General features: G+C 49.3%; 1 protein-coding gene across 3 annotated transcripts in view; it reads right to left on the bottom strand.

The window, feature by feature from the left end:
- LOC144764059 (uncharacterized) overlaps positions 1 to 714 on the bottom strand; it is a 94,497-nt gene extending 93,783 nt beyond the window's left edge. The window contains exon 1 of one of the 3 annotated variants that reach the window (XM_078650212.1): positions 586 to 714. The gene's annotated coding sequence lies outside the window, so the exon portion shown is untranslated. The other 2 variants (XM_078650211.1, XM_078650213.1) reach the window with 2 other exon arrangements.
- Between the last annotated feature and the right edge of the window lie 24,500 nt (positions 715 to 25,214).

The raw sequence follows: 25,214 nt of genomic DNA, 5'->3' as shown, positions 1-25,214 counted from the left end.
TATGCATTTCTAAGCTAAGGTCTATGTAAACACACCAATGTGTTTTAATCCAATGTCACTGCCCCTAACTTCATCACGTGGTACACCCGGGGCCACACTCTTTGGGGGCTCTGGGGGCCTCTTTTCCATTTCAACCCAAAGACCCAACAGGAGTGGCAGTCTGAGCGGTGATATTTTTTAACATAAATTGTTTCTAGACACCCGAGGGAGATTGGGAATGTTACTGTTCAATAATACTCTTGAACTGAACTCACAGGGCTCGAGGCGCTACAAGCACCGGATCAGAGACAAAGCCCTGGACAGGAGGGTTAAAAAAGCAAGCCTCGCTCCAGGACGGACCGTCTGTTCAACTACAATTAGAACAGTCTTTATGGACCCGCGTCTATTACTAAAAACATCACACTCCGGCTGGAACACGCGGGTGAAAACTGCACCAAGTACAAGCATGAAGAATCTGAGTGTCTGTGTCTGCCCCCCACAACACACCTGCAGCAGATCACAGGGCTCGCTCACACAACTCACCTGCAGCAGATCACACGGCGCGCTCACACAACTCACCTGCAGCAGATCACACGGCGCGCTCACCTGCCGCAGATCACACGGCGCCTCTGGGGCTGAAAGTAACTCGCCTGCCGGAGTCTGACATCCAGGACTTATGTGGTCGCCCGCCATTAACAGTGACGTCAGAAGTGCGTCATTCAGGGGGAGTGGTCAGAGGGGGGGGGGCAGTCCCAAAACACCCTCGGGTCACCCCCACCCCGCCCGATGGATAATTGATGTTAATGACTGTCTGCTATGCCCCTTGGTTCGCGCCCCTCCCCCAAGGGAGGGGGATGTGGCTGGACCGGGCGCCTTACTGGACCCCCACCCCCCTCCCCCCCCCCCCCCCCCCCCCCGGCAGACCCGGCCTGGAGCGGGCGGGGGCGGGGGGCGTGAGGGCGGGGAGGGACGGCCAGCAGGACACCGGGGTCAGCCCAGTCAAAGTTAAGCACAGGATTGTGGCTGGTGGGGGGGAGGGAGATGGAGGGCTCGGGATGGGGGAGGCGCCATGCGAGGTGGGGGGTATGAAAGCAGATTCCATCCCCTCCCCCCACAGGGGCAGCGATGCATCAGTGCTGGGCGGTGCCAGCTCGAGGGCTGGTGCCCCCCACCAGGGAAGGCCCTTGGGTGGGTGACCAGATCTTGAGAACCAAAAACCGGGACATTTTGCAAAAACAGGACTTCAATTTTACATCAACAATGCTGCGCAGATCGACAACTCTTATCAACAGCATTGGAACACAGAAGCACGAAGAAAAAAATAAAATGTAATTTCTAAAACCAATAGGCAGCACACCTGTTAATTAAATTGCTTCCTTTTAACAGCTGCTAACTAGCACAGCTTTAGGACACCCAATCTCACGTCTCACTGGTTTCAGTCGAACCCCCCTTAAAACACGGGACAGGAGCCAAAATTACAAAAATCTGCCAGGACAGCTGGTGAAAAGCTGGGACTGTCCAGGCAAATCCGGGACGCCTGGTCACCCCACCTGTGAGGCTGACTCTCCATCCACGGGCCCCGTGGGAAGGGCCCCCTCCCAGCCCCCGCATCCCTTCTTCTGTCGCCTTTCTTAGTGTGTGTGTGGATACCAGGGTGACCAACTGGCCTTGGCGCAAATTCAGGATGGTGAGTGTAAAAATTCAGGACAAAGGGTCAAAATTCAGGACACAAATTCAGGACAAAGGGTCAAAATTCAGGACAATACTTCAGGACAATAGGTACGTTTTAAAGACACATCAGAGGTCGCGCAATAGTTTATAAGTAAGCCCAGCCATTTGCAAACATATTCAACCATTTACAAACCTATCCATCATGTATCAGGCACGGTGCGTCCATTGGGGCGTAGGGGCGTAGCCCCACTAAGCCCCATGGACCTACCGCGTCGTCACTAGAAGCCCAATACACATATTTAAACAAATCGCGCTATCTGCCGGCCGGGAAACCGGGAGACACCCGACTACCCCGAAGTGCGCAGGGGGAGGGGGGGGGGGGGAGAGGATGGGCCTGCTGCAGCTGCGCAAGTGTATTTTTGGGCACAAACATGCCCGCGCATGCGCAGATCGTTTTCGTGTAAATTCCCCCTTAGAGAGAGGACCAGGGGGCGGCCGCAGCCCCCGGGGTTACACAGGGCGACTGAGCGAGGAGTCATGGTGCCCCCCCAGCCAATCCTGGCGCTGCATATAGCGCCAGGATTGGCTGGTCAATACATAGCCCGGGTACATAACCCCTGACGGTTAGCGCGGCCGACTTTGGTGCTGGGAAACCAGGTTCGAGCCTCTTATGAACCATAAAAATGTATACATGACTTACTTTGGTGTTAAATAAATAGATATTTTAAAAAACAAATAAAAATGATGTTCCGACTAAGGTGTGAAATTGGCGTCGAATAAATACATGGGTGGATGCATGAATGAATGATGGATGGGTGGATGGATGCAGAATTGATGGATGGATGGATGGGTGGATGCATGAATGAATGATGCAGGATGGATGGATGGGTGGATGCATGAATGGATGCAGGAATGGATGAGGATGGATGATGGATGGGTGGATGCATGAATGAATGATGGATGCAGGATGGATGGGTGGATGGATGGATGTGTGGATGCATGAATGAATGATGAATGCAGGATGGATGCAGGATGGATGGATGGGTGGATGAATGAATGATGGATGCAGGATGGATGCAGAATTGGTGGATGATGGATGGGTGGATGCATGAATGTATGATGGATGCAGGATGGGTAGATGAATGAATGATGGATGCAGGATGGATGCAGGGTGGATGGATGGATGTGTGGATGCATGAATGAATGATGGATGCAGGATGGATGGGTGGATGCATGAATGAATGATGGATGCAGGATGGATGCAGAATTGGTGGGTGGATGGATGGGTGGATGCATGAATGAATTATGGATGCAGGATGGATGCAGGATGGGTAGATGAATGAATGAGGGATGCAGGATGGATGCAGGGTGGATGCATGAATGAATGATGGATGGGTGGATGGATGGATGTGGGGATGCATGAATGAATGATGGATGCAGGATGGATGCAGAATTGATGGATGGATGGATGGGTGGATGCATGAATGAATGATGCAGGATGGATGGATGGGTGGATGCATGAATGGATGCAGGAATGGATGAGGATGGATGATGGATGGGTGGATGGGTGGATGCATGAATGAATGATGGATGCAGGATGGATGGGTGGATGGATGTGTGGATGCATGAATGAATGATGGATGCAGGATGAGTGGATGCATGAATGAATGATGGATGCAGGATGGATGCAGAATTGGTGGATGGATGGATGGATGGGTGGATGCATGAATGAATGATGGATGCAGGATGGATGCAGGATGGATGGGTGGATGAATGAATGATGGATGCAGGATGGCTGGGTGGATGCATGAATGAATGATGGATGCAGGATGGATGCAGAATTGGTGGATGGATGGGTGGATGAATGAATGAATGATGAATGCAGGATGGATGCTGGATGGATGGGTGGATGGGTGGATGAATGAATGATGGATGCAGGATGGATGCAGAATTGGTGGATGGATGGATGGATGGATGGGTGGATGCATGAATGTATGATGGATGCAGGATGGGTAGATGAATGAATGATGGATGCAGGATGGATGGGTGGATGCATGAATGAATGATGGATGCAGGATGGATGCAGAATTGGTGGGTGGATGGATGGATGCATGAATGAATTATGGATGCAGGATGGGTAGATGAATGAATGAGGGATGCAGGATGGATGCAGGGTGGATGGGTGGATGCATGAATGAATGATGGATGGGTGGATGGATGGATGTGGGGATGCATGAATGAATGATGGATGCAGGATGGATGCAGAATTGATGGATGGATGGATGGGTGGATGCATGAATGAATGATGCAGGATGGATGGATGGGTGGATGCATGAATGGATGCAGGAATGGATGAGGATGGATGATGGATGGGTGGATGGGTGGATGCATGAATGAATGATGGATGCAGGATGGATGGGTGGATGGATGGATGTGTGGATGCATGAATGAATGATGGATGCAGGATGAGTGGATGCATGAATGAATGATGGATGCAGGATGGATGCAGAATTGGTGGATGGATGGATGGATGGGTGGATGCATGAATGAATGATGGATGCAGGATGGATGGGTGGATGAATGAATGATGGATGCAGGATGGCTGGGTGGATGCATGAATGAATGATGGATGCAGGATGGATGCAGAATTGGTGGATGGATGGGTGGATGAATGAATGAATGATGAATGCAGGATGGATGCTGGATGGATGGGTGGATGGGTGGATGAATGAATGATGGATGCAGGATGGATGCAGAATTGGTGGATGGATGGATAGATGGATGGATGGGTGGATGCATGAATGTATGATGGATGCAGGATGGGTAGATGAATGAATGATGGATGCAGGATGGATGGGTGGATGCATGAATGAATGATGGATGCAGGATGGATGCAGAATTGGTGGGTGGATGGATGGGTGGATGCATGAATGAATGATGGATGCAGGATGGATGCAGGATGGGTGGATGGGTAGATGAATGAATGAGGGATGCAGGATGGATGCAGGGTGGATGTATGGATGGGTGCATGAATGATGTATGGATGGATGCAAGGTGGTTCGGGCTCGCTCGCTGCGGTGCAATATGCAAATTAGTTTACGCACACCACTTTCAAATGTCACCAGCCGCCCCTGTCATGTATCCTTCCATCTATCATTTCACTCATCCATCCCTTCATTCATCCTTTCACTCATCCATCCATTATCCATCCATCCACCCTTTCACCCTATCCATCTGTACACTTATCCATCCACTCTTCTACCCGTCCATCCATTTACCCTTTCACCCATCCAGCCATCCTTTCACTTACTCATCTATCCACCCAGTCACTCAACCTTCCACCCTTTCAGTCATCCATCCATCCTCCCTTTTGTCTCTCCATCGACCCTTTCACTTAACAACCCTTCCTTCCATCCATCCACCAACCCATCCATCCATCTACTCATCCACTCAGGAATCCATCCATTGACCCTATCACTCATCCATCCTTTCTCTCATCCATTTATCCTTTCACTCCTTCACTCATCTATTCATCCCTTTGTCTATCTACCCTACCTTTCACTCCCTCATCCATCTTTACATCCACCCTTGCACTTATCAATTCATCAATCCATCCATCCATCATTTCACTCATCCATCCACCCACTCACTCATCATCCACCTTTTTACTCATCCAGCTACCCTTCCACCCATACATCCAGCTATTTACCTTTTCTCTCTTCCATCCTTCCACTCACTCATCTATCCATCCATCCTCTCATTATCCATGTATTCAATCTTTCATTCATCCATTCACCCTTTCACTAATTCATCCAGCCATCCCTTCACTTACTCACTCGCCCACCTTTTCATATTAATATTAATTTTGAGTTGAGCCTTTTTGAGACGAGGCTCATCAAGAACTTCACCCTCGCTGCAGGATACATTCCAGGACTGGGACAGAAGCCACCCAGGGCGGAGACAGGATTCACCACAGGGGGGATAGGAGCCATCACAGGTGGGGGGGGGGACAGGAGCCATCACCGGGGGGGGGGAGGGGGGCAGTAGCTATCACAGGAGGGGGAACAGGATCCACCGGGTGGGCACAGGGGTGGGCATGCAGTATTCTAATATCATCTTGGTCTCTTCCAGGGTGGGCTAGGGCGGTTGTATGACGATCCATCGGAAACACTTGCATCGCATGCCCTTACATCGGAATTATCACACCGCATGTGTCCTTACATCGTGACTAATCACATCGCATGCCTTTATGTCGCATTGGTATAGGCATGCATGTGAATTACCGTAACATCGCATACAGACACCCCGCATGGTATTACATAGCAATTTACGCCCCGACCTCAGCCCTAAAGCCTAAAACAGCCCCTATACTGAAAGTAGCCCTAAGCCCTAATGCACGCGACGTACCCGACCCTAAACCCTAATCCTTAAGCCTTGAACCCTACAATACGGCACGCTAACCCTTCCCTAACCCCTAAGCCCTAAACAGTAATATTAGCCTACACTCCGACCTCAACCCTAAAGCCTAAAACAGCCCCTATACTGAAAGTAGCCCTAAGCCCTAATGCAACCCCAAAAACAACACCCATTCTCTAAGTAGCCCTAGTAGCCCTAATGCCACCCCAAAACAACACCCATTTTCTAAATAGCCCTAGTATCCCTAACGCCACCCCAAAACAGCACCCATTTCCTAAGCAGCCCTAGTCGCCCTAACCCCAAAACAGCACCTCCTTACCTGTTTCGCCGTTCTTCCCTCTTTGTCTCCCTCTCGTCTGTGTTCCGTTGTGAATGCATGCGTTCTAAATGCACATGCGACGTAATGGCATGCACAGACAACGCACGCGACGTACCGTCACTTGTCTTGTAGGTGTACGCGATGTAAACGCATGCGCTGTAATGCATGCGCTGAGCTGGTTGTTTCCCGGTAGGGCTCCTCATCCCCTCCAGGACAAGACGAGAAGACAGACCCTTTCCAAAATTTTTGTTTTGCCATCCCCCACTGTGATGTTAAGTACTTAAAGGAGATACTCCGAGAGAACTGATTTAACAGATTGTCATCCATACTTTGTTAATCAGTGTGGGTATGATTGGGCCATTGTTTATTTTATTACATTTTAGACTGCATGTTTGCAGAACCGAGGTTTGTTTGAACCACGTGCTGCCTAATCGGGCCAGTTCTAGGATGTTTGGGGCCCTGGGCAGAAAGGGGATGTGTGAGTCCTCTCTAAATTGCAGAGACATGGCGCATTCAGGGCTGTTTGCATCTTAATAGATGCCCCCTGCTCCTGAACCTGCAGCGCCTCCTCTCAGTCACCTTCAAGCACCTCTTAACAGCTCATCAAGGGCTGGAGGTGTGAGGGGTGGGGGCTGCAGCTTCAAGAGCAGGTGTATCTATTCAGATGCAAAGAGCCCTGAATGCGTCATGTCAAACCAAGAAGGGAATTAGCTGCGCCGGCTTTATGGAGGTAGGACCGGTGCCCGGTCAAAATTACGGACAAATGGCGTCCGTTAAAGAATCCTTCACGGACAACGGACAGACGGCCGAAATTATGGACTGTCCGTGAAATTTACGGACGGTTGGTCACCCTAGTGGATACAGACTCAATGTAGTGATAGAAGGTGGGGTTTTGTAGCGCTCAGAGGTTGTAGGCTGCGGCACTGAGCGCTTGGTGGAGTGGGATTGAGATGCACGGCTCATGGCGGACTCTGACTTCCCCGGGGGTGGGACGCGTCGACGCCTTGGTCCTGTGGAGTTTTTTTTATGCTTTTTTAAAAATATAGCTCGAACTCGACCCGAAGATATCAGGTGTTGTTGGAAATGGCCCTTTTTGCAGGGTGATCCCTAAACTTTTTGCTTTTTCCTCCTATTTTTTCTTGACCTGTTTATGTTGGTTTTAGGACTCTGGGCACTTTACCACTGCTAATCAATGCTAAAGTGCATATGCTCTCTTTGTAAACTGTGTTATGGATTGGTGTTTCCCTGATTGGCCTATTTGATTAATGTGTCAGTCCCTAGCAAAGTGCACTGCGAGTGCCATGGCCTATAAATCAAATGCTGTTGGTGGGCTGCAGCACTGGATTGTGCCACCCACGCAAACAGCCCAAAAAGTATAACTCTGGCCTGCCACTGCAGAGCCTGCACGCAGCCTGAGGCTGCCATGCCGACTTGGCAAGTGCACACACTTGCAGCTACCTAAACCTTCCCTTTTCTACATGTGAGTCGTCCCGTGATGTACCCTCATGGGCAGGGTGCATTGTATTTGAATGTTAGGACATGCCCAGGTATGTGTGGCATTTCCTGATAGTGAATTACAGCCTACTTCGTTTTTCACTATTGCAAGGCTACCTGTTCTCCATAGGCCAAAGTGGTCAGTTTGATAGTTACATCCTATGATCCTAACTGACCCAGGGAACATGGTAGAAATTAGAGTTTAGTATGCCTTAACTCAGAATGATAAAATACATCTTTTAGTGAAGTTAGTTTTAACATTCTGTGTTTGAAAATACCACTTTTAGAAAGTAGGTATTTTGTGACCTAACCATCCAGCCTGCCTCTGCTAGCTTGTGTATTGTCTGTCTGGTTTGTGAATGACCGGGACTGGGGGAAACTTCAGGAGACCGGGTTAGTCAGCACAGGGCTGAATAGGCACATCTACACATAGATGGGTGGGAGGAGTAGCACCTGGGTCTGAATAGGGCTGGGCTCGCCTCCTACAATGCTGGCTTCACCTCCTGTGGTGAGTCTGAGGACCCTGGGCCACACTGACAAAGGAAGAAGGTGCACCCTGGCAGAATGCACCCCAAACTGGTTTGAACTAGGTCCAGGCCCCTCGGCCTTCATAGGACAAAAGAATTGCTGGTATAAATATTGGGGCCCAGACCCCAAGATTTTAGAACATGCTGGAATCAAGGAACCTGCCAAGAAGAAGAGCTGGAAGAGCTGCCAGGACGTGTACTGCCCCTTTGCTGTGTTGTTGCTTTGTTGGGTTGACCTGAAGCTTTTGCTTCTGCCTTGGGCAGTGAAAGGACTGGACTGAACTTTCTCTACTTGGGCTGAGTATCACCAAGGACCTGAAACCGAGCTGGCCTCCTGTTAAGAAGTCTCAGAGACTGCAAAGACTTCAACAACCTCTGGGTACCGCTCCTGGAACCGTTGTTTCAGTTGCCACAGAGAAGAGGGAACCGTGACGGACTGTCAACCGACTCAGTCGCTGGCCTTGTGTCCTGAAGGCACCGCATCGAGCACCGTCTCACCCTGCATCGCAAGCCTTGGTCTCACAGACGCCGTCTGCATGATCGTCACCGAGCCGCTGCTCGCACCGCACCCTGCATTGCCTCGCTCCACTTCGCTGGCCTGGTCTCCAGAGCCTGCATGAAGGCACACTGATTATACAACGACTTGTGATGGCAATTCCTAGATTAATGCAGAGTATGCATGCATTGGCACTAGTATTATGTTAAGAGGACCTAGTTCTAATAGGACCTGTTTGGTGTTGGATAGTGAGGTAAATGGGACAGGACTTGTGGGCGATTGGATTCTGTACGCTCCCTCCCTCCCCCTGCTTCCTCCCCCGTTGTCCCTTGGACAGGATTGAATTTCTTAACAGGCATAGTGCAATTTGACACCAGCCACACACCTTCTACCTTTGTCATATATGGACCTTTGACTTGTAGCTGTCTTTTAAAAAAAAACATGATTCCTCTTTACATAATACCAGTGGTATCGCATTGAGCGGTACGTCCATGTTTATGCAGAGTACTGAAACTGTGCACCTGATTATTAGAGGCTCTTATGCCGGCATGTTTAACAAGTGCCGATGTATGCATACTCGGCATTAATCCAGGAATTGCTGTCATGAGCCGTCGTATAATCAGTGTGCCTTCACGCAGGCTCTGGAGAGCAGTTTTCCCTGTTAATGCACGCACATCATAGAACGTTACCAGCGCATGCGCACAGAGTGTCAGCTCCAGATAACTTCCCGGAAAGGGTTACCGCCCATTCTCCCACTCCGCCACTATATTTTGACCCCTGCCCTGCCCACTCAAGTTCACTACTGACAGGTGCATGGACGGGGTAGGTGTATAAGAGCGAGCACCCGGACAAAATTGCAAGTAGAATGTGAGGGAAGGAACTAGAAAATTGAGCATAAATCGCTCATGCTCAAGCTTGCTTCCTGTGTTTGCCTGTTTCTTCTTGGCTGTATTTTATTGTTTTTTCAGCCCTGTAGTAGGTGGGCGTCCATCTCTCCTAGTCAGTGGAGTGTTCCCAGTTGCAGTGCGAGGTATGGACACCCTGAATATCAGGTACCGTGAGTGCAGGGTTGTATCATGAGACACCTGGGGGTTTTGATATCAGCATACAGCATTTATTATGTGACGGGGGAGTGTGGGCTTTGGAGATACCGGGTTTCTTATTCCCGGGACCCTATGACCTAGGAGTACCTTCTAGTTCCACCACACAGCTGAGTAGCTGCCTACGAGAACCACCTTTCTGGTCTCACGACCTTTGGCTTCTACGCCACATGTGGATAGCTCCCGGTTAGAGACTGGACATGCAATGACCTTTTGTGATGGCGTTCACATGTCTGTGGCCCCCAGTAGATACCAAGGTACACCACACAGGGCCATCTCTCCCGCTTTTCTTAGTGTGATTGATTGATTCAGTTATATGTTCCGTGAACCTGTCTTTCTCTCTTTTTTGTGTAATTGATGTGCACACATTAGTGGCACACAATGTTGCATTAAGTTGTACTAATGCACATATTTGTGGTCTATCTTGTCTAATCTCCTCCTAGGTCCTGATCAGGAGCGGCTCCCGCCATTCAGCTGTAGCCACATTAAGGTTTTACAGTTTACTGTTCCGCCCTGATTAATTTTGAGGGGATTTGTATTGTTTTTCCACGTGCACTTCACTATTTTTAACTATCTTGGTCCTGAAGAAGCGCCAATGACCGTTTTTGGCGGCGAAGGCACGAAACATGTTGCCCTATGCTGCACGACACTTGGGCATAATGTGCCTTTGAGCTAATACTATATTTACCCGTTTTAGTATATTAAGGGTACATCTCATATACATCTGCTGCATGATGACCCTTGTATTACCTTTCACTAATATTGCACGCACTTTTTTCACCCTCTATTTAAGACCCACACCCCGCACACCCGCATGCACTATCTGGCAGTCCTCGAAAAGATCTCCGATAAAGTGACCCTTCGGGGCATTGCATTGCAGCGCCGGCCCGATGAGGAGCAAACGCCCGATGATAAAGCATCACACTCTTTGGAGTGTGTGAGGGCATCAGAGAACAAAGAGTGTTCTTCCATCTCATTAGTGGGCCCTTGTCTGACCTAGGATTTTTCTTTTTTTTTTTCTCTTTCTTTATTCCCCTATTTTTTAAGGCGCGTGGTGACTTTTTGCACCCCGCCATAAGAACAGTGTCTTTTTGTTGGTTTAAACGTGGATATTAGGAGCATGGACACTGGATCTTAATTAGCTCCTAGGCCCCCTCCCCTCTCTTTTTTTTATACTGTTTTGGGGGTACCCATGGTAGTTGCGCTGCCGTAGTCTAACTTGGGGAGGATGAAGGATTGCACCACAGTCTTTAGGTCTACTGAGGGGATGACGTGTTTGACTTTTTATAGGGATTTTAGCATCCAAGAGGTACTTTGTGGCTGAGGCATTTATAAGCTCTTTCATGCTCAGATGACGGTCAAGTGTAATCCCCAGGGATTTCACATAATTGGAGTTTGATAGTTTTCAGTTAAATGCAGTGAAATTGTCGGGCCAGAGATCTACGGGGAAGGAGTTTTCTTTGGGTTTGATGAAAAGGAGTTCAGTTTTGTTGTGGATGAGTTTAAGGTGGTTGGTTGTCAGCTAGGACTGAACTGTGGTAAGGGCGCTAATTACGTGCTGGATGTCTTTAAATGACAACATTTTTAGGTAGAGTTGGGTGTCGTCGGCATAGAGATGATATGCAATTTTGGCTTGTTTCAGGATCATTGTTCTGTATAGAGGTTGCATAGGGCTGGATTGACCCTTGGAGGACTCCTGTGGGACTGGTGTTTCTTTTGAAGTCGAGTTGTTAAGTTTGATTATCTGTAAGCGCTGGCGCAAGAAAAGATGTGAACCCTTTAAGGATCGTTCCATTGATGCCTGCCCGCTGTGCGAGGATGTTTGAGGGTGTCAATGCTGACAGTGTCAAAGGCAGCCAATAGGTCTAGGAGGACTAGAAGGCAGGCCTGGCCATCATTTGGGTATCTGTGTAGGTTGTCTATGATGTTCAGTATCGCAGTCTCGGTACTGCAGCTGTAGAATCTAGGTCGGGGGACAACCGATATTTGCCCGGCGGTATCGCCTCTTAAACCCATGAAATATTAATCAATGAAGAGGCAGGCGCTGGAGACGGGAAGGCAGGAAACAAGGTTTATTCTCTCCGGAGGAGAACACATCAGTTAGACAGCAGGTATCGTTCTGAGGTGCTCTAACCGCATCTCTGAGGCCTGGCCTCTTATATACAGGTTTTATTGCTTTATTACAGATTACATATTCATGGCAATGCTTTGATGTACGGAAAGACATTCCCGGAATCTCCCCTTCGGGCCCGTTCCCACACACATTTACAGTAGAAGTCCCCACCCTGGTCACAACAGGTGATGATTATCGCGCAGCTGGATATTCCGCCGATTCATGGAATGTGGGGGGTTCGATCGGATCTCATGGGGTGGGGGCTTTGATCAACTCGGGGGTCCTTTGATGAGGGAAGCTTTCTACTGTACGGGGAGGGGCAAGGAATAGTATCGGCAGAGCTGGGTGTCGGCCTGGGAACGAGGAAGACAAACGGGCACACGGGGAAAAAGGGGTTTGCATCAAAGGGCCTGGGACCATGAAAAGGAATGAAGGGAGGTGTCGCGCTGGGAACAGGATGGGGTTCTGAGGCAGAGCTGCGCTGAAGAGGGGTTTATGACTCAAGGCAGGTGCGAGCAGGGGGTTGGTCAGCGTGCAGGCTTGGTGAGGGCGAAGGGCTATGTCGGGGGCCAGTGGCATGCAAAAAGGGCTGTTCTGATCGAGGCACCTAAAATGGCGGGCGCGCACGACAAAAAGTGTGGCATCAGGGGGAAAGGCAAGATGGCGCAGATAATGTTTACCAAAATCGTACTAATTTTCTACACAGCCTTGCCTGACTCCCGATTGGAAGCTGTCGTGCAGATTGTATTTTTCTATGTGGCTGTTGAGTTGTGTAAGTCCACATTTTTCAATGACATTAGCAAGGAGAATAGTTATAGTGCTGTAGTTATTAAGGTCGCTCTGGTCCCCGTCTGTTTTATTGATGAGGGGGGTGACTTGGCGGAGTTTGAGGGGGGGCGGCATGGGGCTGCTCGATAGGGGGGAGTTTATGATTTTAGTCCAAATAGGAGGGATGATGTTGCTGAGTGTTTTAAACCAGCGTCGCAGGGAAGCGGTCGGAGATGTGCGAGTACGGCCTTATGCTAGCGAGTAACTCAGGGGTTTCTTCTTCCGGGATAAGGTTGAATTCGGTCCAGGTTGCGTCATTTTCCAATTGGAAGGGGTTGGCGTTGGTGGACTGCGCTGCTGAGAGGGGGACGGATGCGCTTTGAATGTAGGGCTTTGGTTAGGCCTTTGTGTGAAGGGGGCAGCCCTGGTGCAGGGTAAAGGGTTGGGAGGCTCAAAGGAGGGCTTGATGTTAGAGATTTTATTAGAGAAATATTTTAAGAATTCTTTGCAGCTTGTAGCAGTCATTAGTTGAGTGTTAGTGGAGAGAGGAGATTTTTTGTTTGTTGATGTTGAAGAGGTCTTTGGGTCTATTTCTAGACCGGTCAAGTTGGTCTCAGAAAAACAAAGCTTTTTCTCTGAAGGTTAGGGATAGGTGGTGAACTCCACTTCACTGACAGACCACGCAAAGATTTTTTATTTTGCGCTCTACTTGAAACATGGAGTTCAGAGAAAAACTCCGCCTCCTGCGTAGCGGGACAGAGTTTACTGGCGCCAGCCCAAAACATCACACTACGGCTGTTTCCCAGGCATTACATTACAAACACGGTTTGTCAGAGTGAGTCATTTGCATATGACCATGCTTAATTTTGTAGTCTACATTCATTTTGTGAAGGACTGGGCTTGTTATGATCTTTATTTAGAGAGTATGCTTGCAGTTTGTGTTTGTTTTGATGGGGCAGGGCACTTGTTTCACCCAGGCCTGCTGAGGGAGGCATCGAGACGAGCTGCCGCTGCAGGGAGACCGGACAGGGCTGGTGGTCAGAGGACCGGCTGCACGAGGCCAGTCCCACCCTCGTGGCTGCGCCAGGCTAGTCCCTCACTCGTGGCTGCACGAGGCCAGTCCCTCCCTCACTCATTGTTGCGCTGCGAGAGACATGTGACCTCCGAGGCTCAGGCTATGGTAGGGAAAGAACAGCAAGGGCCGTCTAGGGGCTGCCACAGCGGGAGGAGATCACACACCCAGGAGCAGCAAGAGGGACGAAGTAAGGGTGGGAAAACAGAGGCATGAAACCCTTCTTTAATCCATGTCGCAGGGCCTCTGCGAGACCTACAGTGGAGCAGAATTCCATGGTGTTTTTATGCAACTGCGCTGAATTCCACATAGTATAACTGCGTAAAGTTCCCCTACCCCTAATGAAGATGTTTTGTTTGTATTTTAGGAATTCAGCCCATAGGATCGAGTGATTGGTTAGCGAGGGGTGCTGTCTCCAATTGCTTTTGACTAATTGGAGTTGTCGCCTCTCCTTGTTAAGTTCTGTGTTGAACCAAGATCTGGAGGGGATGCTTCTTGGTTTCTTGAGTTTTAGGGGGCGACTGTCTTGACAAGTTTTTCCATTTTGTTGTAGAGGTCAGTAAGGTCTTCGGCGGAGGAGAGGATGGGTGAAGCTGTGATTTGGGAACTGTAGAAAGGAAGCGGCCCTTACCTCGGCAGGGCGGCGTGCCAGCCCCACATCCTTAGGACACGAACCTAGCCATGGCGCGTCCCTGTCATCCCGGACTCCTCCCCTCTCTCTCCCTCTGCAGGAACCAGTGACGGAGTGCGCAGGACCGGAAGCAGTACCCCTTGACCCCGGAAGCTCATCCCTGGAAGACAGAAAAGACGGCAAACAGGAAGAGAAGACGTTCCGAGCAGCAGACCCGTGGCAGAAGGAAGCAAGCGAAGAACCCGAGACCGAGAGCGAAGGCAAGGAGAAGATTCGTGGCGAGGACGAGGAAGACGACGTCTGGTCTGAAGACTGGTGGAGTCCTCAGGAGGTGGCTGGAGAGCGGCCGTAACTCACAGGAGAGTTACGGCGGGGCACGTGAGTACAGCGTCTCCGTGTCCCCTCTGTATGTAGTTGTAGATAGTGTAAATATTAAAGCACCTGAGTTATCACCGCCTCACTGTATATAATTGCACCGTTCGCTGTAGAAAGACCCCTCTGCCCGTCCTCACAGTATCACCCTCTTCCCTCCCCCTTTTCTGATTCTCTCCCTCACAGCCCTCCCCTCCGCCTACCCTCACAGTCCGTTTTCCGGTCATACACATCCCCGGTGTCGGTGGCGGAGCTTCAACCGTCCGAAGCTCAAGGACTAACTGCCCTGTACTTTCTCTCTCTTTCATACCTCCGAGAGACACCAGGGGACAACACAGGACCAGAGCACCCTCATCCTGCCGGGAACTCCTTCCGATGACGTCACTCCGGGGGGAAGACTTCAAACCACCCTAACGACCTTTGCTCCTTATATTTCGTACCTTTTGTGTCCAAGACAATCAATACTGTAAATCATTGCACACTTCATCCGGCCTCCTCGCCTGTTATTCCGGTCCGCCTGAACCCCCTCCCCACACTTGGTGTCAGAAGTGGGATTATCCGGAGGCATGGAGGAGGCTGTTAAGAAACTGGCGGAAAGCCAAGAGGTCCTAGGAAAAATGATGGAGCAGTTCCTGAAGACAGCTGAGGATGATCGCGGACAGCTACACGACGTCCTAAAGGGTCAGGGCACAGCTCAGGATCAAGCCATCGGACGTCTCACCGATGTCATGGGACAACAGAGACCGGTCACCTCGCTGCCCTCCGTCGTATTGCAGAAGTACGTGCCGGGCGAAGACCCTGATTTCTTTTTTACGAACTTCGAACGCCTAGCCCAAGCTGCCGCCTGGCCTGCAGATCGTTGGGGCCATTATCTGGGTCCGCTGTTAACCGGGGAACTACAAGCAGCCTATCAACAGGCAAACGTACAGGGGCAAACCCCTTATCAGGACATAAAAACATGCATCCTGGTGCGTCTGGGGATAGACGACGAAGCATACAGGGTTCGTCTAAGACAAGTACGGGAAGGACCCCAGGAGACATCCCGGGCTTTGTCGTCACGTATTCAGGACTTAACAAATCGGTGGCTGAAGCCTACAACGGCCACGAAGGAGGATATCCTCTCGAAGATCTACCTAGAGCAGTTCTTAGCCTCTATTCACCCGGCTACTCAAAAATAGGCACGACAGCACGCCCGTCTAACGCTAGAGAGTGCCGTCGAGATAGCCAGCGCCTACAGCCGCACAAGACTTCAACAGAAGTAAGGAGGAACACCCTTCCCGGGCACCACCTGGTAGTCACCTCCGGCCCCAAAGACCTTCCTTACCCAAGAAGCCCGATCCCGTTCCATTGGTACATTATCCAGTACCCCATCGACCGTTCCATCCAGGGCCTCAGTGCTACCATTGTGGTGGGTACGGACATATAGCCCGCCCATGCCCGCAGAAGGAGGAACCCATGGACATTGGATATGTCCGGAACTATGTATGTCTCACCAACGAAGCTGCTCCTCCCCCGTACAGGTGTCCGGTGAGAATAGACGGACACCAAGTGATGGCCCTGACTGATTCTGGATGTCGACAGAGTGTCTTACGGCCCTAGGAATTACCCACCCCTGTCGGCCCCGTGACTGGCACGGTGGCCATTAACTGTGCATGGCGATACGAAGAGTTATCCAACAGTTAAAGTGCGAGTACAAGATCCCGCCAATGAAGGAAGTTTGCTAACAGTCGGCCTAGTGCCCAATCTGCCAGAACAAGTCATCCTGGGCAGTGACTATAGTGGTCTTCCCCGCCTTCTTCATGAAACCACTGACTCCCTGGAAAAGTGGTGGGCCGAAGCCCCATTTTCCCAGAACCCTTCCTCGTTGGGGCCACCTCCTAAAGCCCCTAAAACCAAGAGCCAAAGGAAGAAAGAAAAAAGGGACTACGCCATGGCCTATCCTGTTCAAGTGGACACCCATCCTTGGGAAACCGACAGAGAGTTCCGCGCAGCCCAGCAAGAGGACCCTATATTACAGGACGCCTGGGGGCGCGCCTTGGATAACGAGGACCCTCTATAAGTAGGTCCTTATTTCTTCAAAAAGAATGGGCTCCTATACAGGAAGGGAGGGCCCCAGCAAACCCCCCAATTGATCATTCCCGACCTTTTCCGGGACAAGGTACTGTTTCTAGCTCACAGTCACTTACTGGGTGGTCATTTTAGTGACGAAAAAACGGGACAAACAATCCTGGAGAGGTTCTATTGGCCTGGGGTGTACGGACAAATAAAACGATATTGCCGGGAGTGCCCGGTGTGCCAGAAGAACAGTTGTTATCGGCCTCCTAGAGTTCCTTTACAACCGCTCCCTCTTATCGACATACCCTTTAGTAGAGTAGGGATGGACCTCATAGGACCCCTGCTTCCCTCTAGAGGTGGTCATAGGTATGCTCTGGTCTTGGTGGACTACGCCACCCGCTTCCCTGAAGCAGTCCCACTACGCCAACCCACCACGCAGAACATCGCTAAGGCCCTCATTTCCATTTTTTCCCGGGTAGGATTTCCCCGGGAGATCCTAACGGATCAGGGGACCCCTTTTGTTTCCTCCCTCATGCGGCAAGTCTGTTCCCATCTAGGTATTAAACAACTAAGAACCTCAGCCTACCACCCCCAAACCGATGGGCTAGTGGAACGCTACAACGCCACCCTGAAAACCACCCTCAAGAAACTGTTGGGTCTAAAGAGTAAGAGATGGGAAGAGATGCTTCCCCTTGCGCTGTTTGCGATCCGGTGTAAAGTCCAAAGCAGCACCGGGTACTCCCCTTATGAGCTCCTGTATGGGCGGACACCACGCACACTGTTGGACATGGCTCGGGAGGCGTGGGAAGCAGAACCAGACCGAACTAGACCCTTGCCCGAATACGTGGACAACCTGAAGACCCACTTAGGGCAGATACGGGAGATAGTGAGGCAGAATATGGTAATCGCCCAAACCACCCAAAAACTCCAGTATGACAAAAGAACCAAGCCTCGTTCCTTTGTCCCCGGGGACCTAGTACTGCTACTTCTACCATCTTCCGACCACAAACTACTAGGGCAGTGGCATGGCCCATTTCCCGTCTTACGACAAGTAACCCCTGTCACGTATGAGATCGAAACCGACGCTGCTCGAGCTCTAACCCAGATATACCACGTGAACCTCCTAAAAAAAATGGGAGGGACCCCGTACCGTCCTCACAGCGACACAAACACAAAAACCCCTCTCATTTGATGTTTGTATCGACCCAGATTTACCGGAACAAAACAAAGAGGACCTCAGACGGTCCTTAAGCACCCTACAAGCGAGTTTCTCCTCTCTCCCAGGTCATGCCACCATCGTTGAACATGCCATACCCACGGAGCCAGGCATCACAGTGAGACAAAGGCCCTATCGGATCCCTGAAGCTCGCCGACTTGTCATCAAAGAAGAGACGGATATGATGTTAAGGATGGGCATCATAGAACCGTCCATCAGCAGCTGGAATTCGCCCATCGTCCTGGTTCCCAAACCCGATGGCTCAACCAAGTTCTGTATAGACTTCAGGGAGGTGAATAAGGTCTCTAGCTTCGACACCTATCCCCTACCCCGAGTAGATGAGATGGTCGAGCGCATAGGCAAGGCCAAATACATAGGCACCCTTGACTTGTGCAAGGGTTATTGGCAAATCCCACTTAAAGAGGAAGATAAAAAGAAAACCGCGTTTTCAACCCCTGAAGGCCTGTTCCAGTTCAAGGTTATGCCCTTCGGGCTCCACGGAGCCCCGGCTACATTTCAGAGGGCAATGAACCTGGTACTACAGCCCCATTTCCATTATGCCGGCGCCTACCTAGATGACATCATCATCTACAGTGATAATTGGGGACAGCACCTAGACCACTTGCAGGCTGTCATAGCGTCGCTTAGGAACCATGGATTCACCATTAACCCCACTAAGACTACCCTAGCTGCCCAAAGCGTGAAATATCTGGGATACCTGTTGGGGGAAGGGGTTATCAGATGGGAAGGGGTTATCAGACCCCAGGACAACAAGATAAAAGCCATCCAGGCCATAGCCTTTCCTCGCACAAGGGAAGAACTCTGTGCCTTCCTCGGCCTGTTGGGCTATTATCGGAGATTTATCCCCAATTTTTCCCAGACTGCAGCCCCGTTGACTGACCTGTTGAAAAAAGCCACCAGAACCGAAGAGTCTCTGCAACATCCCTCTTCCCTGTTGGAAAAGGCGTTTCACCAGCTCAAACACTCCTTAATCTCCGAACCTGTACTCCTGAGCCCTGACTTCACACAGCCCTTCATCCTACAGACGAATGCCTCAGAACAGGGTTTGGGTGCAGTCCTTTCACAGAAGGGCCCAAAAGGGGCAGAACGACCCATCCTCTACCTCAGCCGAAAACTCTTTCCTCGTGAGATGAATTACGCAGTTGTTGAGAAGGAGGCCCTAGCAATCAAGTGGGCAGTAGAGAGTCTTAGGTATTATCTTGAAGGGCGGGAATTCATCCTATACACCGACCATGCCCCATTGGAATGGATGGCCCGCAACAGGGGCCACAATGACCGAGTGCTCCGTTGGTTCCTGTCCCTGCAACCATATCGATTCAAGACACTCCATCGGAAAGGGACAGAACAGGGTAACGCGGACTACCGCTCCCGTTATCCACATCCCTCCACCCCTACAAGAAAGACTGCTAGGGAAAGGGGATGTAGAAAGGAAGTGGCCCTTACCTCGGCAGGGCGGCGTGCCAGCCCCACATCCTTAGGACACGAACCTAGCCATGGCGCGTCCCTGTCATCCCGGACTCCTCCCCTCTCTCTCCCTCTGCAGGAACCAGTGACGGAGTGCGCAGGACCGGAAGCAGTACCCCTTGACCCTGGAAGCTCATCCCTGGAAGACAGAAAAGACGGCAAACAGGAAGAGAAGACGTTCCGAGCAGCAGACCTGTGGCAGGAGGAAGCAAGCGAAGAACCCGAGACCGAGAGCGAAGGCAAGGAGAAGATTTGTGGCGAGGACGAGGAAGACGACGTCTGGTCCGAAGACTGGTGGAGTCCTCAGGAGGTGGCTGGAGAGCGGCCGTAACTCACAGGAGAGTTACGGCGGGGCACGTGAGTACAGCGTCTCCGTGTCCCCTCTGTATGTAGTTGTAGATAGTGTAAATATTAAAGCACCTGAGTTATCACCTCCTCACTGTATATAATTGCACCGTTCGCTGTAGAAAGACCCCTGTGCCCGTCCTCACAGTATCACCATCTTCCCTCCCCCTTTTCTGATTCTCTCTCTCACAGCCCTCCCCTCCGTCCTACCCTCACAGTCCGTTTTCCGGTCATACACATCCCGGTGTCGGTGGCGGAGCTTCAACCGTCCGAAGCTCAAGGACTAACTGCCCTGTACTTTCTCTCTCTTTCATACCTCCGAGAGACACCAGGGGACAACACAGGACCAGAGCACCCTCATCCTGCCGGGAACTCCTTCCGACGACGTCACTCCGGGGGGAAGACTTCAAACCACCCTAACGACCTTTGCTCCTTACATTTCGTACCTTTTGTGTCCAAGACAATAAATACTGTGAATCATTGCACACTTCATCCGGCCTCCTCGCCTGTTATTCCGGTCCGCCCGAACCCCCTCCCCACAGGAACTGACTAATGTTTCTAACTCAGCATATTCAGTTCATTGTCTTTATTCGGGTAGCTTGATACCCATAAAAGCACAATGTCATAGCAAGTTAAAACAACAATCTGAGAGTTTGTGGACACACAGTAATATAAAAATATACACTGGTATTAGGCAACATTTTGATAAGTTAAATTTACAGATCAGAAGTAACTTCATTGGCGATAAGTAAATTGCTGATATATAAAACATTAAAACTTTTTTACAATTGTACAAAAATGGAGTCTCAGGGGTCAGTCATGGACTTGCGTACTCTAATATCAATTCTGAGAAAAGTGCTTATTCATAAAATCAAATCTTCATCGTCCAGAGTTACTATACACAAATAAGCCTCATCCAGGCTAATAGGTCTTCTTTTTTCAAAAAATGGTTTTAAAAGCCACTTAGAGTATTTAGTATAATACTTACAAAACAATACAAAATGTATAATTTATTGACCACTCCTCCCATCGCGAGGGCATGGTGTGTGATTGAGGTTGGGGTGGTAACCAAGAGGAAAACACAGTGCAAATCTGACGGTTCCAGCTCTTAGATGGAATAACAGGCTCCTTTCCCAGCGACTCATGGGTAGGGTGAGATATATAGGCAAGGGGTGATAATACTGTTCAATAGACATATATCTAAGAACAGAAGGTTTCATAGATTCTAGAAAAATCCTTTCTGTGTTGTATAAAGTATAGAGGGCATCTCTTAGTTCCTTTTTGGACGCAGTTTCAGCTGTCGTTGGAAGAAAATAGATTTATTATTAATACTGCGCAAACTTTGATGAACTCCACTCAACCAGGGGATATCCATCCCTTTCTCACACAAAACACAGTCGTTAATAACCTCTCTATTGAGAGAGGCAGCCTGGTTCTTCTGTAGTGATAACCAAAAAAGTGCAGGTCGAGCACGTATAAAACCAGAAATGAAGTTAAGATTAAGTTCTCTGTGGTATATGTATTGTGGAGTAGAGATTGGGATACCCAGCAGTTTCCTTCAAAACCTGTTTTCTTCCTGCTGGATACATAAACTATTTACGCTGCCCCAGATCTCAGCCCCACACATAGCCACAGGAATGCACTGTAGTTTATAGATTTTTTTGAATAGCTAAAATTGCTCCAGTGGTCCTAGGGCGAGGGAGACCAAGAATTGAATTGATGGCCTTTGAGAACTTGCTCCTGGAGTGAGCAAAATGCTCACTCCAGGAGCCGTTCGCAGCAAAGACCAACCCAAGATAAGGAAATGTGCGGGTGCATGTCAGTTTTTGACTATCCACTGCAATAGAGCCTATCTCACGCTTCCCAGGAACACAGCACATTAAAAAGATTTTTTTAAATTGACACGTAGATCCAAGCCGTCCATATGCCTTACAAAATTTTGCACAAAAATGCGCAGGGAGTTAGGAGTGCGGCCTATAAGGACCGCATCATCTGCATATATTAGCACAGGGAGAGGTTTCCCATTAATTATGGGGACATCTTAAGTTGCGATTTTCAGAGAGCTATTTAACCCATTATTGTAAATAATGAAGAGAAGGGAGGCCAAGACACAGCCCTGTCTTACCTCCTTCCTACTTTGATAACTCCTGAAACCTCTCCACCCATGCCAATCCTCAACTGTGCCTGAAGATCTTTATGGAGGTACGCTAACAAATGCACCAACAGCTCATCCAACAGCTTCGACCTATTGACCAGGTCAAAAGACGTGGAAAGGTCCATAAAGGCCAAATAGACCGGAGACTTCCGTGCAATTGTGTATTTCCCAATAATCAAATTAAGGTTAAGGCTTTGTTCAGTTGTCCCCACCTTGCTCCGGAAGCCTAGCTGGCATGGCTCTAGAATGCTGTTTTCTTCTGTCCAGGATACATTTTTAGAGTATTATCTATTATTCGGCTGGGACCTGTCTCCTTTTTAAAAGTTGGAACTATAATACTCTTAGCCCATGTTTCGGGTAGAGTGGCAAAAGTTAGACTATTAAAGACATTCAAAAGTAATGGGGCCCAAAAACCTGAGTTCCAGTTAATTAGGTCACTTGGCAACCCATCTGGGCCAGGTGCTTTGTTCCCCATACTCTGTTGAATGGCCTCTTCTACTTCCGTAATAGTTAGCATTATGGTAGTGAATGGACCAAGCTCATTATGTTCTGTCTCTAGTGTGGGGGTTGAGTACATTTTTGAAAAATGATTGTCCCAGGACTCGCTGGAGATGTTACAGCTGATGGGGATTGATAGCTGACCCATTGAACGGAGGTCCCTTACTGCGGACCAGAAGATATTGCCCTTTTTTGTCCTGGCTGCCTCAGAAAGGGTTTCCCAAGGTGCACTTAGGATAGCCTTCTTCCTATTCGAAATCATCATATTATATTCCCTCCTTGCCTGCTGTACATCTATAGCACACCTCGGATTGGCTGACAGGGCCCTGCGTAAATTCCTATTGGCCAAATTACATTCTCAACCAAACCATCTAGGGGTGCTACCTGATCGATTTACAGGTTTAGATAAAAGAGCTTTTGTGGCCTGACAAAGTTTAGTAAAGTCCTGGATTACCTCGGTAAGTATAGGTTGCGATGAAAGGCAGGAGTTAATAAGGTGCATGTGGACCTTAATTAATTTTCTAAACACTTCGCCACTGTCAACACCCTTCCATATTAATGTTAAATTATCGTTTGAGGGAGTCGGATTCGTAGCCCCGTGTTCAATCTGAAACATGGGTCTTGGGGCAGAACTAAGTACTATTTTAATGAGATTATGATCCCCATGGTCCGTGGCAATGACCTCTGCAGCCTTTAGTTGATCTTCGAGAGGAGGGGAGATGAAAACAAAATCAATTGTTGAACAACATCCTCTTCCCATTATGGCCTCTCACCAGATCCATAACATTAGTCAGATTATATGATTTTAAGAACATAGCTAGTTCGGCGACCCTATGGTCCGGAGTTACTCATCCCTGCATCATTCCCCTTGTTAATAAGTTTGGCATTAAAATCACCCCCAACAGAATCCCAATCAGACCCTCCATATTAAGCTGAGTGTCCAAGTTTGAGATAAAATCAAAAAGCCCAATGAAGTTCTTATTGGGAACTGAATAAAATCATTGTTATAAAAGTTTACCAAGTGAAAACAAACTCTCCTTTTAAAAAGCACAACTTGGTAATTTTGGCTATTAGTCGGAAGAGCCTTAAAGCTGCCACCAGCAGCCACATTAATCCCAATAAAAAGGCCCCCTGAAGGTCTGCCCATTTTGGGACGTGAAGCTACCACACTGAGACAATGGAACCCTTCAATATATACATCTTCAGTGGCCCAGGTCTCCTGGAACATGACTATATCATGTTCCTTTACCATACGCAGCCAGTCCTGATTGTCAAGCATAGTTCGAAGCCCCGCCACGTTCCAATTTAGGACTCTCACATCAGCCCCACTACCCTTTCTTTGTCCCTATGAGATGCGGGTATAATACCCGGTCGAGCCCCCTTAAAGACCTGTGTTTTGGGCATCAACGGTGGTTTTCAGTCTTGAGCGTTCAGGTTGGAGAGTGCATGGAACCTATTACCTGCCAAAGCAAGTACGTCAAGTTCCCTGACCGGTGTTGCTAATGGTTTGTAGAAATGGCCTTAGGGGAGTGCACAAATGTCTGTATTTATGGCAAAGGGCTGCTCTCTAGTAGTTAATAAGCGACGGACTGTTTGCGGTCTCCGAAAGTTGAGAACAATACAATCGCCGCTAATGTTCTTACTTGATTGGCCAACCCACCCTACTCTCCTGGCCATGACGATTTCATCCATTGAGGAAGGGTGGAAACGTTTATGTTTACGTAGCCAATCTACAGATTTATTTCGGAGCTCTGACCAGGACTCCCTCTGACCCCTGACAATATTTGGGACACCGGCCAGAACTACCACATAGGGACTAGAAGCAGGCGGTAGACTCAGGACATCGGTGTTTGGGCTTGTGTGTATAACCCTAAGGTGCTCTCCAGTGTTATTAGTGGGGTTAACCACGGTAATACCCAGCTGGGGCTAATTACAATTTACACTCCCTACAACCAGATTTAAATTATTTATATTGTCTAGTCTTGACGTGGCCTGGTTTTCTCTCCCAATGGGGATAGGGTTAGACACAAGACGGTCTCCTCGATTTCGACAGGGTACACATAAAGTAGCGGAGGGTGTATCTATGAGAGGGGCAATACCAATTAGCTGCAGCTCGGGACCACGTTTGTCAGCCACAGATGTCATGGATGTTATAGGATTCCCCCCCCCGCGTCAGTAAAAACATTTTTCAGCTTCCCCCCGCTTAACTAGTCCACAACAAAGTTCAAGTGCATTAATTTCCCCCAAAGCAGGTGAAAGTCCTTGGCAATCGCATCCTTTATGTAATCCAACTTTGTTTCAAGAGCTTCTGTTGTGGACCCCAAGAGTGCAGCACCCATATCAGCCTCATTGCGCCTGGACTCTAAAATGATATCTGTCTGAGTCACAACAGAGTTTGTGCTAAAAGTCTCATAGACTTCCGGACTACTGGTTGATAGTCCGCTTTTGGCATTTTGGGGTTTGGGCTTAACAATTACTGCGTTTGCAACATTTTTCTTCCTT

The sequence above is a fragment of the Lissotriton helveticus genome, chromosome 6 (genome assembly GCF_964261635.1).
Source record: "Lissotriton helveticus chromosome 6, aLisHel1.1, whole genome shotgun sequence".
Taxonomy (NCBI): domain Eukaryota; kingdom Metazoa; phylum Chordata; class Amphibia; order Caudata; family Salamandridae; genus Lissotriton; species Lissotriton helveticus.
This window is presented reverse-complemented; position numbering and strand designations above follow the sequence as displayed.